Source organism: Podarcis bocagei, assembly GCF_964188305.1.
Source record: "Podarcis bocagei genome assembly, chromosome: 10".
Classification (NCBI taxonomy): Eukaryota; Metazoa; Chordata; class Lepidosauria; order Squamata; family Lacertidae; genus Podarcis; species Podarcis bocagei.
The window spans coordinates 5,524,937-5,550,979 of NC_138135.1; the positions used below are offsets into that span (position 1 = coordinate 5,524,937).

Here is a 26,043-nt window from a genome sequence, read left to right on the forward strand (position 1 = left end):
TATAAGTCAGGCCGCATGGTGGTAATGTTTTTTTGCACTCCCCCCACCCCACCCCCATTCTCGCACTTCTGCTCCTAGCAGGGAAATGTAAATATCTCTTTTGTTACACTTGATGGGTGTTTGGTGGAGGGCAAGGAGAACTATGGGGCAGGGTCCAGGATGCTCAGATTACTGCCACCAGACCTCCCCTTTCATGATATAAGCATGATGTCGTTTGGGGGGGTGTAACATTGGCATTAGCAGCTAATAAAAGATTGGGTTCTCTCTTGTTCAGGGCTTCCATCTTGTTTCAACTGGTGGCAGGTGGGAATCCTGTCATGACAGTCTTCAATAAAGACCAAGCCTACTGGCTGCTGTTTTGCTCTGGTATTCCTGGCTGGTGTCCTTGTTTTTTGTCCAGGGGGGCCCTCAGATTTCTCCGTTAACAAGACACACCTTCCTTCCTGCAAGCTCCACCCAATTCCCACCCCATAAGCCCCTGACCTGTCCATAATAATAATAATAATAATAATTTATATCCCGCCCTCCCCAGCCGAAGCTGGGCTCAGAGTAGCTAACAACAATAAAAGTAACACAATTTACATATAATCACAATCAGTTAATTAAAATGCATTCTAAAATCAATTCATTCTAATATCAATTCAAAATCAAAATCAAATTAATGGTAGATACAGCGGTTTTGCCAAGTCCAACCATTGGTCTCCCTGGAGAGGTAAGGAAATTCCAAGAGGAAGAGAGGAGGAGAGAGGCCTTCTAGGAAGCGGCTCTTTGTTTCCGCAGTCCTACCCAGGAATCAGCCAGAAACCTTTTCTTCTTCTTCTTTTATAAAATTTTTATTGGGTTTTACATTTTATATTGACATCACAAACACACAAAGACAGAGACAAACATGTATAATTTCCAATCCTTACTTTCATAACCACATTCTCTGACTTCCCCGCACCTCCCCTTCATACATCCTAATTCCAATAATTAACTCAGCAAGTTCTTACTCTCATTTTTACAGTATTATTACGATCATTTTTTCTTTTAACTTAGTTCTTCTTAGTTAACCAAATTTAACTTATACCTCAATTATAATCATTACATCCTTTTGTAAGGTCGACCCAGGTTCCCTTCCACAGATTTCCCAATTTTATATATTACTTACTAAACATACTACCTAAACATAAAAATCATAAAATTATAGTCCTTTTGGATTCAAACGCTCTCACCCCCCTCTTTCCCGGTTTCGATCCCCCCAAAAAGAAGATTCCACGATATCAGTTCTTAGCCTGGATTTCTCACATCCGAGGCCTTCAAATCTCTGTCAGTCCCTCTCCGCCGGTTTTGTTGGTAGTCCTTTATGTTGAACATCGGGTCTCGAAGGAGCTCTATCCCAGTAAAATCCATGTTTCTTCCAGCCAGTCCTCCATATTCCAAAACGGAGCCCCAATCATATTTCTTGCTTCATTTAAATCCAAATGTTCCAAATGTCCCAAAGGCTTCCTCTTTCATCTTGAACAAATTTGTAATCCATGATTCATCCACAATTTTCTTGTTTTCTTTATATTCCACAATTGTAGGCTTCTGGTTTGCCCTTTCCACCAGCAATATTTCCGCTCCTCCTTCTCTCTCCTCTAGTTCTGAAAATATCACTTCTGATTCAGCTGCAGAGTTATTTTTTGTCAAGTCCTTAACACAGTCAACAGGATTATTTACTTTAGAATTCAAGGTTGCAAGCTTTGTAGCCATAGCTGTGCTCTGGTCTTGTAGCTTTCCCACGAGAAGAAACATTTTTTCCAACTCGGCCTGTAATTTTCCATCTGCAGCTATTGTAAGTCCCCCCTAGAGGGGTTCTGATTACTTAGTAACCCTTCTCCAACAGTTAATTACCTTATTACTTATTTCTTCATTGTTTCCAACAACTTAAAATCAAATGTAACATGTCTAGTCCACAAAGATATTAAATAACAATTTTTCTAGCTTTGACAGCTCGTTTGACAGCTCCTTTGACAGCTGTCAAACTCCTTGTGTCTCCTCAACAGGCTCACTCGCGGATCGCTCCCGGATCCAGGGGGGGGGGGGGTTTCACATCCACTTCTAGAATTCAGTTCTTATCCTCCAGCACAAAACTTCTAATGCCAATCGTGAAATTAATAACTTTTGTCTCACAAAGAGAGAAATGGTCTCTCCACCTTAGTTATCTGATTCTTGCTTTAAATGTCTGCAGAAAGGGGGTGCGGACTTCCTTTTAGCACTCGCCCGATCGTTCCGAATTCAATAAAAAGAAAATTTTTAAGTCCAAATTCCGTACTACTCACGGGTTATTTCTTTTTCAGTCCAAATGTTCAAGGAAAAAAGTCAGCGATCTCCGGCCATGGCTCGCGGCTTCACTCCACTGAAGTAGCGGTCTACTCACAGCACCACGCCACTCCCCGCACCCTCTCCGAAGCCTTTAAAAAGGCTTCTTTGTGGGTCGGGGGGCGCAAATGGTGCCCACCGAGTCACCAAGTCCACAGGCTTCAGCGCCTATGGTTTCTGAGGGTCCCCGCGGCGCCGCCGCGGCAGGACCTGTCTTCAGTAGAGCCGATTCCCTCCGGAGCTCAGAGGGAATCCTCCATTAACCGATCGCGCTAACCCGGAAGTCCCCAGAAACCTTTTTCTCTCTCTCAGGCTTCCATCTTAAAGTGTCTTTTCCACTGCCTGGTTCATTGAGGATGAGGATAATGTACACCTGTCATCAGAAACAGGGGTGCAGAGTCAATGGAATGGCTCTCAGGCTTGATATGGAAGTCAAAAGCATTTCTGTTCCTCTTATTCTTTGTAGGCAGTGTCAGAGTGACTGACAAGCTGAGATACAACCCATCAGCATCCAATGATAGCCATTGCATGAATCTTGTCAGTCAAAGGACCCATTTTCATGATAGACAGTGCCTGTGGCTGGAGGCTCTACATACAGGGTGTGCCTATACAGGCCAAAGACTGCCAATATTAGCACAGGCGAGGTGTGTGACACACACACACCCCAAAAAATTTACAGACTTTGTGTGAATGAGAGTTTGTGGGTGGGATTATCGTTTACGGCAACCCTGTTGCTCCCACAAGGGAGCACCCAGGGGTCAGAACACTCATCCCCCAACATCAATTTCTGGACATGGCCTAGGAGGTAGGAGGGGAACCACTGCATAGCAGGGCCCCCAGCTCCCTTAGAGAGTCCAGAAGGATACCATGGTCAAAGGTCTCCAAAGCCGCTGAGAGATCCAGCAGAACCAGGAAACAGCACAGCTAGGGCAATTTCAGTTCCATGGTGAGGCCTGAATCCCAATTGGAAGGATAATGGTGGCAGAAGCTTTCCTGGTCCTGCAACCCCAAAGCTCCAGGCACAAGACTTTTATTAGCTTTGAAGTGGCCATCGGATACTTGGTGGTCTTTTCTTCAAAAGACAAATATTCTGAATACTTTTTAATTGATGTATGATATAAGCAGCAGTTCTGTTTTACATATTCCACATTGGAGAGATTCTGATACACAGATCTGAGTTCATCGCTGCCCCCTGAAACTGCTGTGTTAGCAGCACTGCCTAGGCAGTGTGTTTGGGGGTCCTGGGCTGCCTAGACAACAAGACCCCCTTCTCAGCCTGGCTTATATGGTCCCAAGGAAAGCAGAGCAGTACGTCAGGCATCAGCTTGGCTGCAGGAGTGGCTGGAAGGAGGTGTGCAGGGCAGCATCCAACCATCTTAGAGAGTCCACTCTGGATTTGTCTGGGTTTTCCTCCATAGCCTTTTCTTCTCCTGAAGATAACTCACGAGGAAGCGAAGGAGTGAACCAAAGTATTACGACCAGAGGTTTCCTTCTTGATGGGCTCCCTTCCCAGGTTGACTAGCCCCATCTGCCCTTCACTTTCCTCTGCAGAATGGACATAATCTGCCTCCTTGACTGTGGGATTCACTGTTGTTCTCATCCTTTCCATCCACCAGGGCCTTTCTTCACCTGCAGCAGAATTCCCTAATACACCAAGGATTTGAGACCCATCATCTATCCTCACCTGGTTTTGCCGGCCAGTTGAAGCCGTTCCTGGGATTGTGGTCCCTATTCCATCCTGACAGCTTCTGGAATACACAGGTGAGAGCTGAGTGCAGGGTGGGGACCAATGGTGGATAAATTACTCCAGAAGGCGGACTACATTACCTCCACCAAAAGTACTAACACTCCCCTAACACCCCATGATATTGTATGATTCGGATCTTTAAGACAGAACAGGAATTCATCTCCCCAGAAATAACACAGCTTCAGGCCATCAGTGAATCAATACTACAATTTCAAGGTACTACACATTCCACGAAGCAGTTTACCTATTTGCCTTGAATATCCTGCTTTTCAGTGTCATTTTAGGATAGTCCTGCGTCAGAAGACGGGCAAGAGATGAGACAGCACATCATTCTTTTAAAAAATCATGCTGCTTTATTCACATTGATTGAGGATTTTGAAAGTTGCTGATGAATTACTATCATCTGATGACATTGCAACTTCATTTCCTAAAAATTGGGAACATGGATAGGAGGTGAGGGAATGTAGGAGATGTTGAAATAGGAGAAGGTGCTAATGGAGCTTGATATGTTCTCTTTCCCTTAGTTCTCTTCCTTGAAACCTACACAGGATTTCCGTTCCTCCCACTCTGAAGAAGGAGATGGAGAAGACACTTCAAACCCCAGTGAATGGGGCACCTTTCGTATCATTAGGAATAGAAAAAAAAAAGTGTGAAATGGAGAAAATGCGTCATTGAATGAGCACCCATAGTTCACATCAACGACGTCCAACAGTGGGGAAACCATTTAAAGGTATGGAGTGTGGGAAAAGTTTCACTGATAGTGGAAAACTTAGAACAAATCAGCGGACTCACATGGGCAAGAAAGAATTCCAATGCAGGGAGTGTGGGAAGAACTTCAGTCAACATGGACACTTAAGTTTACATCAACAGCTTCACACAGAGGAAAATCCTTTTAAATGTCTGGATTGTGGAAAGAGCTTCAGTCGGAGTGATATACTTAGAACACATCAGAGGACTCACACAGGGGAGAAACCATTTAAATGTATGGAGTGTGGAAAACAATTCAGTCAGAGTGGACACTTCAACATACATCAACGAACTCACACAGGGGAAAAACCATTTAAATGTATGGAGTGCAGAAAAAGCTTTAGTGATAATGGAAAGCTTAGAACACATCAACGGACTCACACAGGGGAGAAACCATTTAAATGTATGGAGTGCGGAAAGAGCTTCAGTTGCAGTGGAAACCTTAAATTACACCAGCGGATTCACACAGGGGAGAAACCATATAAATGTATGGAGTGTGGAAACAGTTTTACTGATAATGGAAGCCTTAGAAAACATCAACGGATTCACACAGGGGAGAAACCATTTAAATGCATGGAGTGCGGAAAGTGCTTTAGTGATAATGGAAACCTTAGAAAACATCAACGGATTCACACAGGGGAGAAACCATATAAATGTATGGAGTGCGGAAAGTGCTTTAGTGATAATGGAAGCCTTAGAAAACATCAACGGATTCACACAGGGGAGAAACCATATAAATGTGTGGAGTGCGGAAAGTGCTTTAGTGATAATGGAAACCTTAGAAAACATCAACGGACACATTCAGGGGCGAAACCATATAAATGTATGGAGTGCGGAAAGTGCTTCAGTCAGAGTGGAGGCCTCAGTAGACATCAACGGACTCACACAGGGGAGAAACCATTTAAATGTATGGAGTGCGGAAAAAGCTTTCATCATAATGGAAACCTTAGAAAACATCAGCATACACACAGGGGAGAATCTGTTTAAATGTATGGACTGTGGAAGGAGCTCCAGTCAGAGTGGAACCCTTGATTTATGCGAACAAACTCACACAAAACACAAACTGTATAAATATCAGTAAAATAGATAGAGTTTCAGTCCTAGTGGAAGTTCTAAATCAACAGACTCAGGTACTGGAAGAACATTCGGATTTGAAACCCTAAAAACCATCAACAAAGAGGAGAAGCAGTTTAAATGAAAAGATTGCAAAAAGTGCTTTATTTGCAATGGAGTGTTTAACGAACATCCAGGGACTTTCCCATGGAAGAACCCATTTAGATGTATGGAGTGCAGGACGTGTTCCTTTCAGTGTCCACTCTTTCTTCACAGCAATGAACTCAGCAAGAAATCAGTCTTAAACACACAACGTGTATTTGAAGTTCTTGTGTTTATATGTAAAACTGAACAGCAGTGAAATATTGAAGGCAATGTCAAACAATGTGAGTATAATCTAAAATTATAGAGATTATATGGGGACCCAGTGAGAACTGTATGCTTTGAAAGCTCAGTAAACTTTTACTGAAGAAGTCCTGGTGCCTCTGTGTGTGTTTTTGACCTAAGTGTAGGAATTGCTCTACATGTGGCCCTTACCCTGCTGCTACGTGGCTCATGCCCTGGAGTTGCTCTATTCAAGCATGCAAGACGGTTTTTGCACCAAAGTCTCTCATCCCCACCACTGCACTATCTCCAAACACTGCTTCTTCAACAGAACTTCATCCCTTCCCCTGCGTGTTCTGAAGAAAACTTACAATACTGTAATTTAACAAGGATCCCCCCCCCCCAAGCCTTATTGCAAGATGGGGAAGAAGGGAAGTCTCCTGGTGGGTCCCATCTTCACTCGTGAACCCCATGGGGCAACCCCAGAGCTACTGCTTGTTCTGGGGTTTGGAGAAGATAGTTCTTTTTCATAGTCACAGAGGTTTTTATTCAGTCATGCTGCTAGGGAGTTTCCCTACCAGAGTGCATATTACCATCATACTGATTTTACTGTTATTTCTGTTTTTGCTGTCATGGACTGGCTGGGTGTGGGGAGGGGGAGGCACCAGCCGGGGGACCCACAAGGGAAGAACGCTCAGAGCCTGGGGGCTGGTTGTGGGATGGCAATGAGCAGATAGAGGGAGAAAGGGGAGCAGACCGGGAGGGGAGGTGTTGCAAGCTGAGGAGGAAACAGGGTTTGGTGAGCAGGAAGAGGCTGGGGCAGAGAGCAGTTCAGGCTCAGAGGGAGGAGAGGAGGGGGCCAGGAGACCCAGAGGAGGCCAGCCCCTGAAGCATCCAGGGAGACCCCCCCTCCTGCTGTGACAGGCTCCCCTCTCCCATGGTCTCCTAGAACACACAGAGAAACCCGGTTCAGACCCCATGATCCTGCACATGATATTAAGAGGGTGTTTCCCTGCACCCCAACATGTATCATGTATCACTTTATTTTTTTAAAAAATAATATTTATTAAAGTTTTAGGAATATAACAAAAGAAAAAACAACAACAAAGACATCAACAAAGAACAGAAAACAGTCAAACAGAAGAAAAAGAAAATACAGTAAAATACAATAAACCTTCTATAACTTAACACTCATTTACTTGTTTCTTTGACCTCCTCACACCTCCCTTTTTTGTATTCTGCTTCAATTAGCTATTTCAGCAAATCCTTTCCATCTTTCCCAATTTTTATCCAATCAATTTGTCTTAACATAGTATAATTTTACCTTTCCTGCTTTCCTTCAACAATCTATTTAACTTAAATCCTTTATATTGATTATGCAATAGTCACATAGCTTCATTCCAGCCTCCTTCTAAACTTCCTTAATTTTACTATGTTTCTGTAAATAAACTTTAAATTTCTTCCAATCTTCTTGCACCGACTCTTCTCCCTGGTCTCGGATTCTGCCAGTCATTTCCACCATTTCCATAAGATCCATCACCCCAACATGCCTCACTTTAATCTCTTTGACAATGAACTGTATTTTCAGCCCAATCACCCTGTTTGGAGAGCTCTTTTAGGGGCTCCTTGCAATCTCTCTCTCTTTGAGCAACTCTGAACAATTTACTGACTTCAGAGGAATCACTCTTTGGGAATGGCGGAGCAGAATGGAAGTGGGCGAGGAAGACCCACACTCACTCCGGTTGGAGGAATAGAGTCACTGACCCCTATATTCAAAGGGGATGGCCACTTCTGGAATCCAGGAAGGAATTCCCCCACTCTTGTCACACACAGCTGGGCTCACTTGCCAGAGCCACCTGGAGATCCTGACGACAAAAGCCATCATCCCTGACCACTGGTCTTGCCTGCTAGGGGTGATGGGAGCTGTAGTCCAAAAACAGCTGGACACCCAAATTTGGGAAACCCTGTTCGCCTTGAAGGACAAAGGAGGGTTCACTTGCACCAGAACGTCAGGTGAGCCCTGCAGGATCAGGCCCACGGGGCCCCTGTCCTCCCAGGGGCCAAGCAGGGGCCTCTTCTGGGAAGCCCACCGGCAGCACTTGAGCCCCAGAGAAGGAAGGTGGCGCATTTCCTCTAGGGACACATTTCTGGGGTCCCCACGGTGCCCCCCAGCCTGGCTCCACTCTGCCAGGGCAGCTGCGTTTTGTTTCACTGCAGGTGAGGCTGCCCCGTGCAATGTGGGGCTCTTAGAAGGAATTTGAGGGGGGCCGGAGGGACTAGGGCTTCCCCGCACTTGCAAAGGACCAGTAGAAGCGGAGGGGAGGCAGGCAGCAGGAGGGCGATGGGGAGGAACCAGCGAGAAGGAGCTTCTGGAGCCTGGGCAGCCCCCTCCCCGCCTGCTCCCTGAAGGTGTCCCGAGCCCCTCCCCTTTTCATTTCAAGGACTGGGGGACCTCAGCATCCCGGGGTTGCTTTGCTCTGGGGGGGGGGAGGGGGTCCTATTTTGTTTCCAGACTGTAGGAGTCACAATCCTGTCACATTGTGTTGTGTCTGGCTTTTAGGTAAGGGGGTGAGGCTCAGGTGGGAAAGAGTTGAGAAGGAAAATATCCCGGGGTGCGGATTCACTCCGCTGCCCAGCTCCTCAGGGTGCCACTCCCCGGGGGTCCCTCCGGTCAGCAAAAGAAGGAGAATCCAGCCAAGTTAAAGAAGCAAAGGGCGGTCAGTTGACCTGATCTTTATTTGTTGCAACAAGGTTCAAACACAGCAAGAGTAGGAACCCCGAGAAGAGGGTTGCATGGAGTTTTAAGACCTCTCCCCATTTCCCACAATACATTTACACAATACATTTTCTTTGATGCATGACAGATTTGTCACAAAGTAGGAGTCTTTGGCATTCAGAAACATGGACCAATCACCCACCCCTGTCAACAGCCCCAGTTTCCCACACATTTTTAACTACCCTCTTCCAATAAGAACCTCTTCCAATAAGAACCATATTCACAGATCCCCCCAGCTGCAAGGCTTTCCTGGGCTTCTCCTTTGGAAGTATCAGGATCCTCCTCCTCCTCCTCCTCCTCCAATCCGGCTTCTGTTCCGGGAATAAGGGGGGGGTGAGCCTCCTCCCAATCTGCCTGCTTCTCCCGGAAGTGGAGCTTCTACGCCGGATTGCCGCTCAGCGCCATAGCTCTAGGGGCGCGCCCTTTCAGAAAGGGGAGGAGGGGCGGCAGGGGACCCCCCCCCAACAAAACATCGATGTTGCAGGAAAGGAAATGAGAATCGGGATCGAGGACAAAGAGGTAAAGGGGTCGCGGCGGGGGGGGGGAGAGGGGAGGGGAGAGAAGGAGCCAGAGAGGGACTCCGCGCCATCTCTCCAAAGCGCCTTCCGTGGGCCCCCCCGGCAGGGCCTGGATCCCTGAACGTGTGCTGCGAAGGGGGCTTTCCTCGGCAGGCGAGGACATGGGGCGCCCACCCACGGGGTCCCACGAGGACTCCCTGGCCCCGTTTCCCACTTGCAGGCATCCCTGGGGCCCTGTGCGCTCCGCGCGGAGAGAGGCAGACCATGAAAGGGTTAACGGGCGCGAGAGACGCCTAGATAGAGACCCCCCTGTCCCTCCCCACCTCGTCTTGGGGGACCCCTCCGGAAGGAGAGATGGGTCGCGCATGGCGAGGGGTGAGCCGCGCCAAGGGGGCCTCTGGGTGCACGGGAGACTCCGGGAGAGAGGGAGGGGGCCAAGGGTGGGGGGAGCCGGGGGGAGGAGGGAGGGGAGCAGCATCCCCGGGGCAAGGAAGCGAAGCACTGGTGGGGGGCGGGGAAGGAAAACCAGTCTTTGGGGAGACATCTCCATCGTGCGCCCACGAGGAATCTCCGAAGGGGCCGGCTCGGCTTCTCCCTCCCACCCAAGAATCGACCCCCCCCTTCAAGGCAACCAGAAAGGGATCCCTGGAAAGTGGGGAGTCCTGCCCCCCTTCCCTTCCTTCCTGCAAGCTCCATCCTCTTCCCATCCCGTAAGCCCCTGCCCTTTCCAGACACAGTGATTCTGGGGGCAGGGGAGACTCCGGGAGAGAGGGAGGGGGCCACGGGTGTGGGAGCGGGGGGGGGAGGATGGAGGGGAGCATCCCTGCGGCAAGGAAGTGAAGCACTGGGGGGGGGGGAGGAGGAGACCAGTCTGTAGGGGGACGTCTCCATCGTGCACCCACAAGGAATCTACCGAGGGGCCGCCTTGGCTTCTCCCTCGGAAGCGGTTCTTTGTTTCCACAATCCCACCCAGGAAGCAGCCAGAAACCTTTCCCTCTCTCTCAGGCTTCCATCTTTAAGTGTCTTTTCCACTGCCTGGTTCATTGAGGCTGAGGATAATGTACACCTGTCATCAGAAACAGGGGTGCAGAGTCCATGGAATGCCTCTCAGGCTTGATATAGAAGTCAAAAGCATTTTTGTTCCTCTTATTCTTTGTAGGCAGTGTCAGAGTGACTGACAAGCTGAGATACAACCCATCAGAATTCGATGACAGCAACTGCATGAATCTTCCCAGTCAAAGGACCCATTTTCATGATAGACAGCCTGTGGCTGGAGGCTCTACATACAAGGTGTGCCTATGCAGGCCAAAGACTGCCAGTATTAGCACAGGTGAGGTGTGTGACCTTCACAAATTTACAGACTGTATGTGAATGAGAGTTTGTGGGTGGGATTATTGTTTATGGCAACCCTGTGATTTTCTGCTCTCAGCAGAATGGAAACTCTGTTATTAGCTAAAATGTTCCAGCTAGAGAAAACACCCCTTTGAATCACACAGAGTAAAACCACCAGAACCTTCTTGAACCAATAGACTAGGAATGATGTGTATGCATTAGATCAACACTTTTTCTGAAAAATGCAGCCGTGACACTTAAAGGTCAGCACCAACAGTGTGAATTGTGCTTGGAAACACACTGGAAGCCAGGGAAGATCCTTTAGGATCAATGATATGTGGTCTTGGCGGCTGCTCCCAGTTACTAGTCCAGCTGCCACATTCTGGATTAGTTGCAGTTTTTGGGTCACCTTCAAAGGTAGCACCATGTAGAGCGCATGGCAGTGGTCCAAGCAGGAGATAACCAGAGCATGCACCACTTTAGTGAGACAGTGTGCAGGCTGGTAGGGTCTGCCTGCCACCTGTCCCACAGGGACAGTGCTTCCGTCTTGTCAGGATTCAACCTCAATCTGTTAGCCACCATCTATCCTCAAACCACCTACAGGCACCAACACAGGGCATTCACTGGTTCATCTTCACTGGTTCCAATTTAAAAGAGAAGAGCTGGGTATCATCCACATGCGTGTGAACACCAGCCAAAACTCGCCCAGCGGCTTCATATAGATATTTAAAAGCATGGGGAGAGGACAGAGCCCTGAGGCACCCCACAAGTGAGCACCCAGGGGCCTGAACAGTCATCCCCCCACACCACTTTCTGGAAATGACCCAGGAGGAAGGAGGGGTACCACTGCACAGCAGTGCCCCCAGCTCCCCTAGAGGATTCAGAAGGATAACATGGTCAAAGGTCTCCAAAGCAGAGATCCAGCAGAACCAGGAAAGAGCTTTGCCCTTGGACTCTAGCCTATTGGAGATCATCAACCAGCGCAACCAGCACAGTTTCTGTCGCATGATGAGGCCTGAATCCCAATTGGAAGGATAATGGTGGCAGAAGCTTTTCTGCTCCTTCACCCCCAAAAGCTCCAAGCACAAGACTTTCATAAGCTTTGAAGGGGCTATCGGATACTTGGTGGTCTTTCCTTCAAAAGACAAATATTCTGAATACTTTTTAATTGATGTATGATATAAACAGCACTTCTGTTTTACATATTCCACATTGGAGAGATTTTGATACACAGGTCTGAGTTCATCGCTGCCCCCGAAACTGCTGTGTTAGCAGTACAGCAAGTGTGGACAGTGTGTTTGGGGGTTCAGGGCTGCCTAGACAACAAGACCCCCTTCTCAGCCTGGCTTATATGGTCCCAAGGAAAGCAGAGCAGTACGTTAGGCACCAGCTTGGCTGCAGGAGTGGCTGGAAGGAGGTGTGCAGGACACCATCCAACCCTCTTAGAGACTTTTCTTTTCCTGAAGAAAACCAGGCAGCGAAGGTTTAGGACCACAGTTTTCCTTCTCGAGGACCTCGCTTCCCAGGTTGACGAGCCCCATCTGCCCTTCTCTTTTCTCCACAGCAGGGGCAGAATCTGCCTTCTTGACTGTGGGATTCATTGTTGTTCTCCTCCTCTCCATCCACCAGGGCCTGCCTTCACCTGCAGCAGAATTCCCCAACCCATCAAGGATTTGAAACCCATCAGCTATCCTCACCTGGTTTAGCTGGCTGGTTGAAACCGTTCCTGGGCTTGTGGCCCCTATTCTATCCTGACAGCTTCTGGAAGCCACAGGTGAGAACTGAGTGCAGGTTGGGGACCATTGATGGATAGATTTCCCCATAAGGAGCATGACATGACCCCCACCAAAGGAACTAATGCTCTCCTAACACCCCAAGTCATCGTATAATTATGATATTTGAGACAGAACCGGAATAAATTCGTCTCTAGAAATAACACATCTTCAGGCCATAAATAAATTAATACTACTTATCCAAGGTACTACATATTCCACTAAGTACAGTTTATCTATTTGCCTTGAATATCGCCTTTAAAGTGTCATTTTAGGATAGTTCTGTATCAGAAGACGGGCACGAGATCAGACAGCACATTTTTTAAAAAATCATGCTGCTTTATTAACATTGATTGAGGATTATGAAAGTTGCTAATGAATTACTATCATTTGATGACATTGCAACTTCATTTCCTAAAAATCGGGAAATAGGGTAAGGGGTGAAGGAATGTACGAGACGTTGAAATAGGAGAAGGTGCTAATGGAGATTGATGTGTTCTCTTTCCCTTAGTTCTGGAAACCCAAACAGGATTCCCTTTCATCCCACTCTGAAGAAGGAGATGGAGAAGACAGTCAAAACTCCAGTGAATGGGGCACCTTTCATTTCTTTAGGAATAGGAATGAAAATGTGTGAAATGTGGAATATGCTTCATTGAATGAGCACACATAGTTCACATCAACGACCTCCAACAGGGGAGAAACCATTTAAAGGTATGGAGTGCGGAAAGAGCTTCATTCAGAGTGAACACCTCAATATACATCAACGGACTCACACAGGGGAGAAACCATTTAAATGCCTGGAGTGTAGAAAGAGCTTCAGTACCAGTGGAAACCTTAGAACACATCAACGGATTCACACAGGGGAGAAACCATATAAATGTATGGAGTGTGGAAAGAGCTTCAGTCACAGTGGACACCTCAATATACATCAACGGACTCACACAGGGGAGAAACCATTTAAATGCCTGGAGTGCGGAAAGAGCTTTAGTGAGAATGGAAAACTTAAAACACATCAACGGACTCACACAGGGGAGAAACCATTTAAATGTATGGAGTGTGGAAAGATCTTTAGTAAGAATGGAAACCTTAGAACACATCAACGGACTCACACAGGGGAGAAACCATATACCGTATTTTTCGCTCTATAACACGCAGATTTTTGCTCCTAAAAAGGAAGGGGAAATGTCTGTGCGTGTTATGGAGCGAATGTGTGTCCCTGGAGCCGAAAAATGAGGCAAAAATCAAACCGCGCTTCAGGGAGAAGGGAGCTCCGTGAGACAGGAAGCTGCTTTCCTTCATTCTGCCTCAGGGTCTTACTGCCCACCCTGCTCTGTTTCGTTGCTGTGTTTGCTCAAACGGAACAAAGAGCAGGGAAAGCCCCTCCCCTCCAGGCAAGTAGAGAGGAGAGCAGAGCGTCCAAACAAAGAGCAGGGAAAGCCCCTCCCCTCCAGGCAAGTAGAGAGGAGAGCAGAGCGTCGCTCTATCCTCTCCCTGCTCCGGAGGGAACAATGTTTGTGAAGGGAAGAGAGATTACAGGTTCGGCTTAAAATTCTGATTTGACTTCCTGCTTTTTGTTTTTGGAGACACACAGCATTCAAATATGCTTTCTTCCATTTAAAAGGATGAAATCCTTAAACAGTGTTTTGCCTGTAAATTCATGCGATCTGGAAGATTACAGTGTCTGTACCTCTTAAGGGATGGCAAAGCTTAGGTTTCGCTGCTAAATAGTTCTTAATGCAGTTAAAATGCTTTCTTCTGTCATGCTGGTGGGAGGGAGGGAGAGAGAGAGAGAGCGCACGCTGGCTGGCTTGGGTGGGTGGATGGGGGGAAACTTTTGCCTTCCTTTCCTCACGTTATAGCCCTCTCCTGCATTCTTAGCCTTCTGTGTTTTTCCTTCCCTCCCCACTTAAAATGTGGTTACAAAGCATGGATCCTCAGGATCTTTGCATTGGGTCACCCCAAATTCACCATCAGAGCACACAGCATGTCCATGGCTACAGCCTGCCCCCCCAAAATCACACACCCATTGTTGCCTGGGGTTGCAATGGTGCAAAAACGTGGTTACAAAGCATGGATCCACATGGATCCTCAGGATCTTTGCATTGGGTCAGCCAAAATTCACCATCAGAGCACATAGCATGTCCATGGCTACAGCCTGTCCCCCCCCCCAAAAAAAATCACGCACCCACTGTTGCCTGGGGCTGCAATGGTGCAAAAACGTGGTTACAAAGCATGGATCCACAGGGATTCTCAGGATTTTTGCATTGGGTCACCCCAAATTCACCATCAGATCACATGTCTGTGGCCACAGCATGAAGCACAAAAATGATACGTCCACTGTTTCATTCAGAATATTTTTTCCCTTGTTTTCCTCCTCTAAAAACAATGTGCGTGTTATGGTCAGGTGCGTGTTATAGAGCGAAAAATACGGTAAATGCATGGAGTGCGGAAAGTGCTTCAGTCAGAATGGAGTCCTTAAATTACACCAGCGAATTCACACAGGGGAGAAATCATATAAATGTATGGAATGTGGAAAGAGCTTCAGTCAGAATGGAAACCTTAGAACTCATCAACGGTCTCACACAGGGGAGAAACCATTTAAGTGCGTGAAGTGCAGAAACTGCTTCAGTCGGAATGGAGTCCTTAAATTACATCAGCGGATTCACACAGGAGAGAAACCATTTAAATGTATGGAGTGTGGAAAGAGCTTTAGTGATAATGGAACCCTTAAAAAACATCAACGGACTCACACAGGGGAGAAACCATTTAAATGCATGGAGTGCGGAATGAGCTTTAGTGATAATGGAACCCTTAGAACACATCAGCGGACTCACACGGGGGAGAAACCATTTAAATGCATGGAGTGCGGAAAGTGCTTCGGTCAGAGTGGACACCTCAATATACATCAACGGACTCACACAGGGGAGAAACCATTTGAATGCATGGAATGCGGAAAGAGCTTCAGTCAGAATGGAGACCTTAAATTACATCAGCGGATTCACACAGGAGAGAAACCATTTAAATGTATGGAGTGTGGAAAGAGCTTTAGTGATAATGGAACCCTTAAAAAACATCAACGGACTCACACAGGGGAGAAACCATTTAAATGCATGGAGTGCGGAATGAGCTTTGGTGATAATGGAACACTTAGAACACATCAGCGGACTCACACAGGAGAGAAACCCTTTAAATGCATGGAGTGTGGAAAGAGCTTCAGTCAGAGTGGACACCTTAATATACATCAACGGACTCACACAGGGGAGAAACCATTTAAATGCATGGAATGCGGAAAGGGCTTTAGTTTCAATGCAACCCTTAGAATTTATCAACGGACTCACACAGGGGAGAAACCATTTAAATGCCTGGAGTGCGGAAAGTGCTTCAGTGAGAATGGAGACCTTAGAAAACATCAACGGATTCACACGGGGGAGAAACCATTTAAATGCATGGAGTGCGGAAAGTGCTTCAGTCAGAGTGCTCACTTCAATATACATCAACGGACTCACAGAGGGGAGAAATCATTTAAATGCGTGGAGTGCGGAAAGAGCTTCAGTCAGAATGGAAATCTTAGAAAACATCAGCAGACACACAGGGGAGAAACTGTTTAAATGTATGGACTGTGAAAAGGCGAAAGATTTATACGATCTGAAGAGAAACCGAAAGATTTATACAATCTGAAGAGAAATGACTGGCAGAATCTGAGACCAGGGAGAAGAGTCGGTGGAAGAAGATTGGAAGAAATTTAAAGACTATATACAGAAATATTGCAAAATTAATGAGTGTTAAAATGATGTTGGATTGAAATATAGGGGTTATTAGGTATAATGCTATAAAGGAATTTGAAAAATGGATTATTAATAGGTAAAAATTTTATGTGATATTATTTTAAGATTATAGATTACAGATTAAGTTAAATAAAGAGGGAAAGGATTTGCTGAACTAATAAAATGAATTGGAATACAAAAAAGGGAGGCGTGAGGAGGTCCGGGAAATAAGTAAAAGAAAGTTAAGTAATGGAAAGAATGGATTGTTTTTAAACATTTTTATTTTGTATTTTCTTTTTTCTGTTTTCATTTTGTATAAATTGGAAAATTTTAATAAATATCTCTTAATAAATAAATGAATGAATGAATGAATCAACAGACTCACACAGGGGAGAAACCATTTAAATGTATGGAGTGTGGAAAGAGCTTTAATTTAAATGCAGCCCTTAGAATACATCAACGGACTCACACGGGGGAGAAACCATTTAAATGTCTGGAGTGTGGAAAGAGCTTCAGTCAGAATGGAAATCTTAGAAAACATCAGCAGACACACAGGGGAGAAACTGTTTAAATGTATGGAATGTGGAAGGAGCTCCAGTCAGAGTGGAACCCTTGATTTATGCGAACAAACTCACACAAAGCACAAATCTTATAAATATCAGGAAAGTAGATAGAGGTTCAGTCTTGGTGGAAATTCTAAATCAACCGATTCACGGACAGGAAGTACCTTTGGAGTTGAAACCCCACAAACCATCAACAGACTCAAAGAGGAGAAGCAGTTTAAATGAAAAGATTGCAAAAAGTGCTTTATTTACAATGGAGTGTATAAGGAAAATCCAGAGACTCTCTGATGGAGTACTGTGTCCAGTTCTGGGCACCACAGTTCAAGAAGGACACTGACAAACTGGAACGTGTCCAGAGGAGGGCAACCAAAATAATCAAAGGCCTGGAAACGATGCCTTATGAGGAACGGCTAAGGGAGCTGGCCATATTTAGCCTAGAGAAGAGGAGGTTAAGGGGTGACATGATAGCCATGTTCAAATATATAAAAGGATGTCACATAGAGGAGGGAGAAAGGTTGTTTTCTGCTGCTCCAGAGAAGCAGACACGGAGCAATGGATCCAAACTACAAGAAAGAAGATTCCACCTAAACATTAGGAAGAACTTCCTGACAGTAAGAGCTGTTTGACAGTGGAATTTGCTGCCAAGGAGTGTGGTGGAGTCTCCTCCTTTGGAGGTCTTTAAGCAGAGGCTTGACAGCCATATGTCAGGAGTGCTCTGATGGTGTTTCCTGCTTGGCAGGGGGTTGGACTCGATGGCCCCTGTGGTCTCTTCCAACTCTATGATTCTATGTAAGAACCCATTTAGATGTATGGAGTGTTGGAGGTCTTCCTCTCAGAGTCCACCCTTTTCTTCACAGAAATGAACTCAGGAGGAAATCTGTCTTTAACACATGTTGTGTATGTGAAGTTCTGTTTTTTTATGTGTAAAACTCTATCGTAATAAAATATTGAAGGCAATGTCAAACAATGTGATTATGATCTAAGATGTAAAGTACCTTTTGATAAAGAAGGGGAGAGGGTTTGTATGGATTGTTGGTGGTGAGTGAGGATTAGGGCTGGGCGATATATTGTCCAAACTGGTTTCTAGACCACATCGTGATAACCTTTCAAAAACAATTGATATGGCAACACACCAAGAATCACAGTGTGTGTTTCCAGGATGCTCATTTGCCTGGAAGCTGCCGGCAGAAGCCCTGAATATGCTGAGTTCCTGACTTCCCTCCCAGACGACAGGAAGCGAAAGACACACCTCCATTGCCCTGTGTCCTTCCAGCCTCTTTCCTCCCTTGCTCCCTTCTGCTAGTTTGTGTGCCTGACATAGATATCCTGTGTGCTGTATTTGTTTACTGCTGAAACTGCTGTACTCAAGCATGAAAAATTGGTGCATATGTGTGTGACTGGTTTTTGCACCAAACTCTCTCACCCCCACCACGTGTGATCTCCAAACACTGCTTCTTCACTAGAACCTCTCCCTGTCTCCTACACATTCAGAAGAAAACTTAAAATGCTGTAATTTAATGGGAGATTTCCCCCAAGCCTTATTGCAAGAGGGGGAAGGAGCGGCTGCAGGTACCAGGGAAGTCTCCTGATGGGTCCCATCTTCACTCATGAACCCCATGGGGCAACCCCAGATCTACTGCTTATTCTGGGATTTGGGGATAGTACTTTTCCATAGTCCCAGAAGTTATTAATCTTCCAACCAGTGTGCATATTATTATCATACTTATTTTACTGATGTTGCTGCTGTCATGGACTGGCTGGGTGAAAAGGGGGGGAGGCAGCAGCTGGGGAACCCCCAAGGGAACAAGGCTCGGATCCCGGGTCTCGTATGCACCCTAAGTCTATCAAAACTCCTAGGTCTGTTCAATAAAAGGCTAATTTGGTGTTATTGGGGGGGGGACCCAGGTGCGAGGCTGCTCAGCCCCCCAGCTCATCAGGCAGAGCCCGCGGGTCCCTGCGGAATAAAGGAAGGAGTCCAGCCACCAACCGGAGCAAATAGCTGTAGATCAAAGTTTATTGCTCAACAGGTCCAAAGAGGAATTTTGAACCCCGAGGATGGGGTGACAAGGACTTTTCAAAGTTTCTATCTTATCGCAGCATGCAGTTCGTGGAGCATCATCACTACAACATCGCTACATCAGGAGGTGAAAAAACCTATCTGAGGATGTACAGATTCCAGCGCGCTTTAGTTCTGGGCTGCTTCACCCCTTGCATGAATTTTACCTGGGTGTCGGGGCTGTGTGTGCAAAAGCCAAAGCCCCATTTCCCCCCGTAACACAGGAGTCACAGAGTCGAAGCCGCTGCTCATTGTACACCAGTACCTAAAACACGGACGGATCTAATCTCGTGGCGTGGCGTGCGGTGGGAGGGATTTTGCAATGTAAACATTTTGGGGTGCGAGACCCCAATTTGCGAGTGGATTGCCGGGATCAGCCCCTCCCCCGCTCTCTTGATCCCCAGAAGAAAGAAGGGAGGGGGAAACCTTCCTCTCCCCACCCCCATTCTTCCCCTCCCCTCCCGGCACATCCTTCTCTCACTCCGCCCCCACTACCCCAAATCCCACCCCCATACGTTGCACCTCCTCCTCCTCTTCCTCTTCCTCGCCATCCGACTTCTGTTCTGGGAGGGGGGAGGGGGAAAGAGCCCCCTCCCAAATTGCCTGCTTCTTCCCTCAAGTGGAGCTTCTGCGCCGGATTCGGGCTCTGCGCCGCAACTCTAGGGGCGCGCGCTTTCGGAAAGGGAAGGAGGGGCGGCAGGGAACCCCCCCCCCCGGATGTTGCAGGAAAGGAAAGGAGAATCGGGAGCGAGGACAAAGAGGTAAAGGGGTCGCGGGGGGAGGCGGGAGAAGGATCCAGAGACCCCCGCCAGCTCCCCAAAGCGCCTGTATTGCATCTGGATCCCTGCACGCGTTCTGCGAAGGGGTTTTCCTTGGACCCATAGGAAGCCCACCCAGGGGATCCCAACGAAGCCCCCTCACCCCATTTCCCCGCGCAGGCATCCCTGGGGCGCTGTGGGTTCCGCGCGGAAAGAGGTGGGCCATGAAAGGGTTAACGGGCGTGAGGGACGCTTGGATAGAGACCCCCCTGTCCTCCTCTGCTCGTCTTAGTGGTCCCCTCCGAACGGAGAGACGGGGGGCGCAGGGCGTGGGGTGAGCCACGCCAAGGGGGGCCTCTGGGTGCAGGGGATACTCTGGGACAGAGGGAGGGAGTCGAGGAAGTGGGGAGGGGCGTATCCCTGGGGCAGGGAAGGGCAGCAATTGGGGGGGGGGAGAGAGCTAGGAAGACCAGACTTTGGGGAGACGTCTCCGTGGTGGGGCCTGCAGGGATTCTCTGGAGGGGCCGCCTTGGCTTCTCCCTCCCACCCAAGAACCGGCCACCCCTTCAAGGAGACCAAAGAGGGATCCCTGGAAAGTGGGGGGTTGTGTCCCCCCACCCCTTCCTTCCTGCAATCTCTATCCTCTTCCCACCCATAAGCCCCTGCCCTGCCCAGACTGTTGCACGAATTCATGTATAGGTTGGGGGGGGGGTTGCATCTCCAGCAGATATCATGCACATGCAGCCCACTACCAAAATCAGCACCATCACTTTTGAGACTTTTCTGATTTGTCCCCACAATCATCACAGTTTCTTCCTATCTATTCAAAGGGCCTTTGCTGCACAATACCAAATGTAGGAATTCACTGATAAATGTCTCTATGTACTGGCTCACTGGGGAAACTTCAGAAATTCATCTAGACATGTGCGCTCAGCTACTCAGCAGCCCCTCTGCCTGAGGGATAATCCCTGGCCTCCTGATACCTGAGTGCCAGACAGGTAGCCATTCCAGAAGACAAAAGGGTGTGATTAACTTGGCTGGGAAACAGGTCAGGGAGGACAATGGATTGCTGGCCGGTGGTGGGGTGGGGTGGGGCAAAAGGCAAAGAAAAGAGGCCGACCCCTTTGTCCCAACCCCCTTTTTGTTTTCTTCCAGGATCAGGATCCTCAGGAGCGTGTCCTGGCGGCCAGATTAAGGTAAGTTCTGGCATGATTGGAAGGGGCATGGCCCCACCCACCAGGCTAAGCCATAATTTTATGGCTTTTCTTTCTGGGCAGGGGGCCAGCTAGGCCGTGGGGGTGGCCTTCTTGTTTTTTGTGGCGGCGGGGGGGGGGGCATGGCTCCCCTGACGACGCCATCCAGCCGGCCATTTCCTTTCTTGTTGGGTGTGTGTGTGTGTGCGTAAGTCAGGCCGCATGTTACTCATGTTGTTTTGCACTGCCCCCCCCCCCCGCCTGTTCCGCTCTGGCTACTGACGCACTTCTGCTCCTAGCAGGGAAATGTAAATATCTCTTTTGTTACACTTGATGGGTGTTTGGTGGAGGGCAAGGGGAACCATGGGGCAGGGTCCAGGATGCTCAGATTACTGCCACCAGACCTCCCCTTTCATGATGTAACCGTGATGTATTAGTGATGTAGTTTGGGGGCTGTAACATTGGGATTAGCATCTAATAAAAGTTTGGGTTCTCTTCTGTTCGGGGCTTCCATCTTGTTCCACGTGGTGGCAGGTGGGAGTCCTATCGTGACAGTCTTCAATAAAGACCAAGCCTACTGGCTGCTGTTTTGCTCTGGTATTCCTGGCTGGTGTCCTTGTTTTTTGTCCAGAGGGGCCCTCAGATTTCTCCGTTAACAAGACACAACTTCCTTCCTACAAGCTCCACCCAATTCCCACCCCATAAGCCCCTGACCTGTCCAGATGATGATGATGATGATGATGATGATGATGATGATAATAACAATAATAATAATAATTTATATCCCACCCTCCTAGCCGAAGCTGGCTCAGAGCGGCTAACTACAATAAAAGTAACACAGTTTACATAAAATCACAATCAATTAATTAAAAAGCATTCTAAAATTAATTCATTCTAGTATCAATTCAAAATCAAATTAATGGCAGATACAGCAGTTCTGCCAAGTCAAACCATTAGTCCGCCTGGAGAGGACTGGAAAACCCGGAAAAACCCCGAGAGAAAGTGGGGGGGGGGGGCTTCTCAGAAGTGACTCCTTGTTTCCTCAGTCCCACCCAGGAAGCACCCATAAACCTTTTCCTCTCTCTCAGGTTTCCATCTTAAAGTGTCTCTTCCACTACCTGGTTCATTGAGGATTACTTTTTGTAGGCTCAATAGGCAGTTTCAGAGTGACTGACAAGCTGAGATAGAAGCCATCAGCACCCAATGATAGCCATTGCATGAATCTTCCCAGTCAAAGGACCCATTTTCATGATAGACAGTCCCTGTGGCTGGAGGCTCTACTCACAGGGTGTGCCTATACAGGCCAAAGACTGCCAGTATTAGCACAGGTGAGGTGTGTGACGCCCCCCCCCCCCCAATTTACAATCTTTGTGTGAATGAGAGTTTGTGGGTGGGATTATTGTTTACGGCAACCCTGTTGCTCCCACAAGAGAGCAGCCAGGGGAAAGAACACTCATCCCCCAACACCAATTTCTGGACATGGCTCAGGAGGAAGGAGGGGAACGACTGCATAGCAGGCCCCCAGCTGCCCTAGTGGGTCCAGAAGGATACCATGGTCAAAGGTCTCCAAAGCCGCTGACAGATCCATCAGAACCAGGAAACAGCGCAACCAGGGCAATTTCAGTCCCATGATGAGGCCTGAATCCCAATTGGAAGGATAATGGTGGCAGAAGCTTTCCTGGTCCTGCAACCCAAAAGCTCCAGGCACAAGAATTTCATTAGCTTTGAAGGGGCCATCCGATACTTGGTGGTCTTTTCTTCAAAAGACAAATATTCTGAATACTTTTTAATTGATGTATGATATAAGCAGCAGTTCTGTTTTACATATTCCACATTGGAGAGACTTTGATACAAAGGTCTGAGTTCATCGCTCCCCCTGAAACTGCTGTGTTAGCAGCACTGTGAGCCTGGACAGTGTGTTTGGGGGTCCTGGGCTGCCTAGACAACAAGACCCCCTTCTCAGCCTGGCTTATATGGTCCCAAGGAAAGCAGAGCAGTACTTTTGGCACCAGCTTGGCTGCAGGAGTTGCTGGAAGGAGGTGTGCAGGGCACCATCCAACCGTCTTAGAGAGTCCACTCTGGATTTGTGTAGGTTTTCCTCCACAGCTTTTACTTCTCCTGATGATAACTCAAGAGGCAATGAAGGTTTAGGACCAAAGTTTTCCTTCTCAATGGTCTCCCTTCCCGGGTTGACGATCCCATCTGCCCTTCACTTTCCTCTGCAGAATGGGCAGAATCTGCCTTCTTGACTGTGGGATTCACTGTTGTTCTCATCCTCTCATCCACCAGGGCCTGCCGTCACCGGCAGCAGAATTCCCCAACCCACCAAGGATTTGAGACCCATCAGGTATCCTCACCTGGTTTAGCAGGCCGGTTGAAGCCGTTCCTGGGATTGCGGCCCATTTTGCATGCTGACAGCTTCTGGAAGCCACAGGTGAGAGCTGAGTGCAGGGTGGGGACCAATGGTGGGTGGGGACCAATGGTGGATAAATTACCCCCACCAAAGGTACTACCGCTCCCCTAACACCCCAAGACATCCTATAACTATGATATTTATTTTTAAAATGATATTTATTAATATTTCACAAACAATAAAAACAAAATCCAACATTTAAACGTTTAAACATTTAAACTACAAAAACAAGACAAATAAAAATACACAGTAGAAAAACAGTTGATAAAAGAAAGGTAGAAAGAAAGAAAAAAGTAAAAGATGAAGAGTAAGAAGAGAAAAAGCCACAAAACAAAGCTAAAAATGAATTAATATTTTCAAATCTTATGTTTTCTTCACTAATTTCTTGACCTCACACCTCCCATTTTGTATTCCAGTTCAAATATTAAATTCAGCAAATCCTTACCCTCTAGCATTTTATCCTTACTCCATATATTAACCTATTATTGTAAATATCCATTTCCAATTATCATTCCCTATTTACATTTTCTTAAGCATTTCTTTACCAGTACCACTTATTTTCAATCAGACGTCATTTCAACATTCCTTAATTTTACAGTGCTTCTGCAGGTAATCTTTAAACTTCTTCCAATCTTCCTCCACCGACTCTTCTCCCTGGTCACGGATTCTGCCGGTCATCTCTGCCAATTCCATGTAGTCCATGACCTTCATCTGCCAGTCTTCCAGTGTGGGTAGCTCCTGTGTCTTCCAATATTTCGCGATGAGTAATCTTGCTGCTGCTGTTGCGTACATAAAGAAAGTTCTATCCTTCTTTAACACCAATTGGCCGACAATGCCCAGGAGAAAGGCCTCTGGTTTCTTCAGGAAGGTATACTTAAATACCTTTTTCAATTCATTATATATCATTTCCCAGAAAGCCTTAATCCTTGGGCACGTCCACCAAAGGTGAAAGAATGTACCCTCAGTTTCTTTACACTTCCAACATTTATTATCGGGCAAATGGTAAATTTTTCCAAGCTTGACTGGTGTCATGTACCACCTATAAATCATTTTCATAATATTCTCTCTAAGGGCATTACATGCCGTGAATTTCATACTCGTGGTCCACAACTGTTCCCAGACAGCAAACATAATGTTATGACCAACGTCCTGTGCCCATTTAATCATAGCCGATTTAACCGTTTCATCCTGAGTATTCCATTTTAACAGCAAGTTATACATTCTTGATAGTATCTTAGTATTGGGGTCTAACAATTCTGTTTCCAACTTTGATTTTTCCACCTGGAAGCCAATTTTTTGGTCGAAATTGTATACCTCTCTTATTTGAAAATAATGTAACCAATTTCGCACTCTATCTTTTAGTTTCTCAAAACTCTGCAATTTCAATTTGTCTCCTTCTTGCTCTAAAATCTCCCAATATTTTGGCCACTTGGCCTCCATATTGAGGTTTTTTTTTGAGCTTTTGCCTCCATTGGTGACAACCACCTTGGGGTTTTGTTTTCAAGTAAGTCTTTGTATTGTGTCCAGACATTAAACAATGCTTTCCTGACAATATGGTTCTTAAATGCCTTATGTGCTTTAACCTTGTCATACCACAAGTATGCATGCCACCCAAAAACATTTATTGAAACCTTCTAAATCCAAAATGTCTGTGTTCTCAAGAAGCAGCCAGTCCTTCAGCCAGCAGAAAGCTGCTGATTCATAATAGAGTTTAAGGTCTGGCAGGGCAAATCCCTCTCTTTCTTTTACATCTGCTAATATTTTAAATTTTATTCTGGGTTTCTTGCCCTGCCAGACAAATTTAGAGATGTCTCTCTGCCACTTCTTGAAACAGTCCATTTTACCCAAAATTTGTAACGATTGGAACAAAAAGAGCATTCTTGGCAATACATTCATCTTAATAACAGCAATTTGGCCCAACAAGGAAAGCTTCAAATTTGACCATATTTCTAAATCCTTTTTAACATCTGACCAACATTTTTCATAGTTATCCTTAAATAGGTTCCCATTTTTAGCTGTCATATTGATCCCCAAATATTTCACCTTCTTGACCACTGTTAAACCTATCTCATTCTGAAACCTCTCTCTTTCCATCATTGTTAAGTTTTTCTCAAGAACTTTGGTTTTTGACTTATTCAACTTAAATCCGTCCACATGACCAAACTCCTGGATCAGTTCTATTGCTCTTTTAGTGCTAGATTCTGGCTCCTGTAGTGTCAATACCAAGTCATCTGCAAAGGCTTTCAATTTGTATTGTTTGGCTCCGACCGTTATGCCTTTAATCAAGTGGTCTCTTCTTATCATATTTAACAAAACCTCCAGGACGGAAATAAAGAGTAATGGGGAAATTGGCAACCTTGTTGTGTCCCTTTCTCTATCTTAAATTCCTCTGTCACCACATTGTTAACTATTAATTTTGCCTTTTGTTCTGAATAAATTGCACTTATACCGTTTTCAAACCCTTGGCCGATCCCCATCCCTTGAAGATTTTTCTTCATAAAACTCCAAGAAATATTGTCAAAGGCTTCCTCGGCATCCACAAAAATTAAAACTGCTTTAGTGTTAATGTCCTCTTGCAGCTTTTCCAAAATATTAATTATATTCCTCGTATTATCAGACAAATGTCTGCCCGGAAGAAAGCCAGCTTGGTCTTTGTGTATCACTTCCTTTAATACTTTTTTTAA

The 26,043-nt window shown here is 46.5% G+C and overlaps 3 protein-coding genes across 7 annotated transcripts in view; all 3 read left to right on the forward strand.

Annotated features, from left to right (window-relative positions):
* Window positions 1–17,906, forward strand: part of LOC308595719 (uncharacterized protein) — a 36,488-nt gene extending 18,582 nt beyond the window's left edge. Inside the window, exon 3 of the mRNA XM_081210369.1 lies at window positions 16,276–17,906. The gene's annotated coding sequence lies outside the window, so the exon portion shown is untranslated. The remainder of the gene's footprint in view (window positions 1–16,275) is intronic.
* LOC308595599 (uncharacterized protein) overlaps window positions 1–26,043 on the forward strand; it is a gene marked incomplete at its 3' end in the record, with an annotated part of 54,322 nt that overhangs the window by 20,252 nt on the left and 8,027 nt on the right. The window contains exons 1-3 of one of the 5 annotated variants that reach the window (XM_081210032.1): window positions 19,563–19,756; window positions 20,909–20,949; window positions 23,236–23,380. Of the gene's footprint in view, window positions 1–9,360; window positions 9,510–10,667; window positions 10,839–19,562; window positions 19,757–20,908; window positions 20,950–22,146; window positions 22,275–23,235; window positions 23,381–26,043 lie in introns of those variants that run through there. The other 4 variants (XM_081210033.1, XM_081210034.1, XM_081210030.1 and 1 more) reach the window with 4 other exon arrangements.
* LOC308595696 (uncharacterized protein) overlaps window positions 1–26,043 on the forward strand; it is a 53,222-nt gene that overhangs the window by 1,102 nt on the left and 26,077 nt on the right. The window lies entirely within an intron of this gene.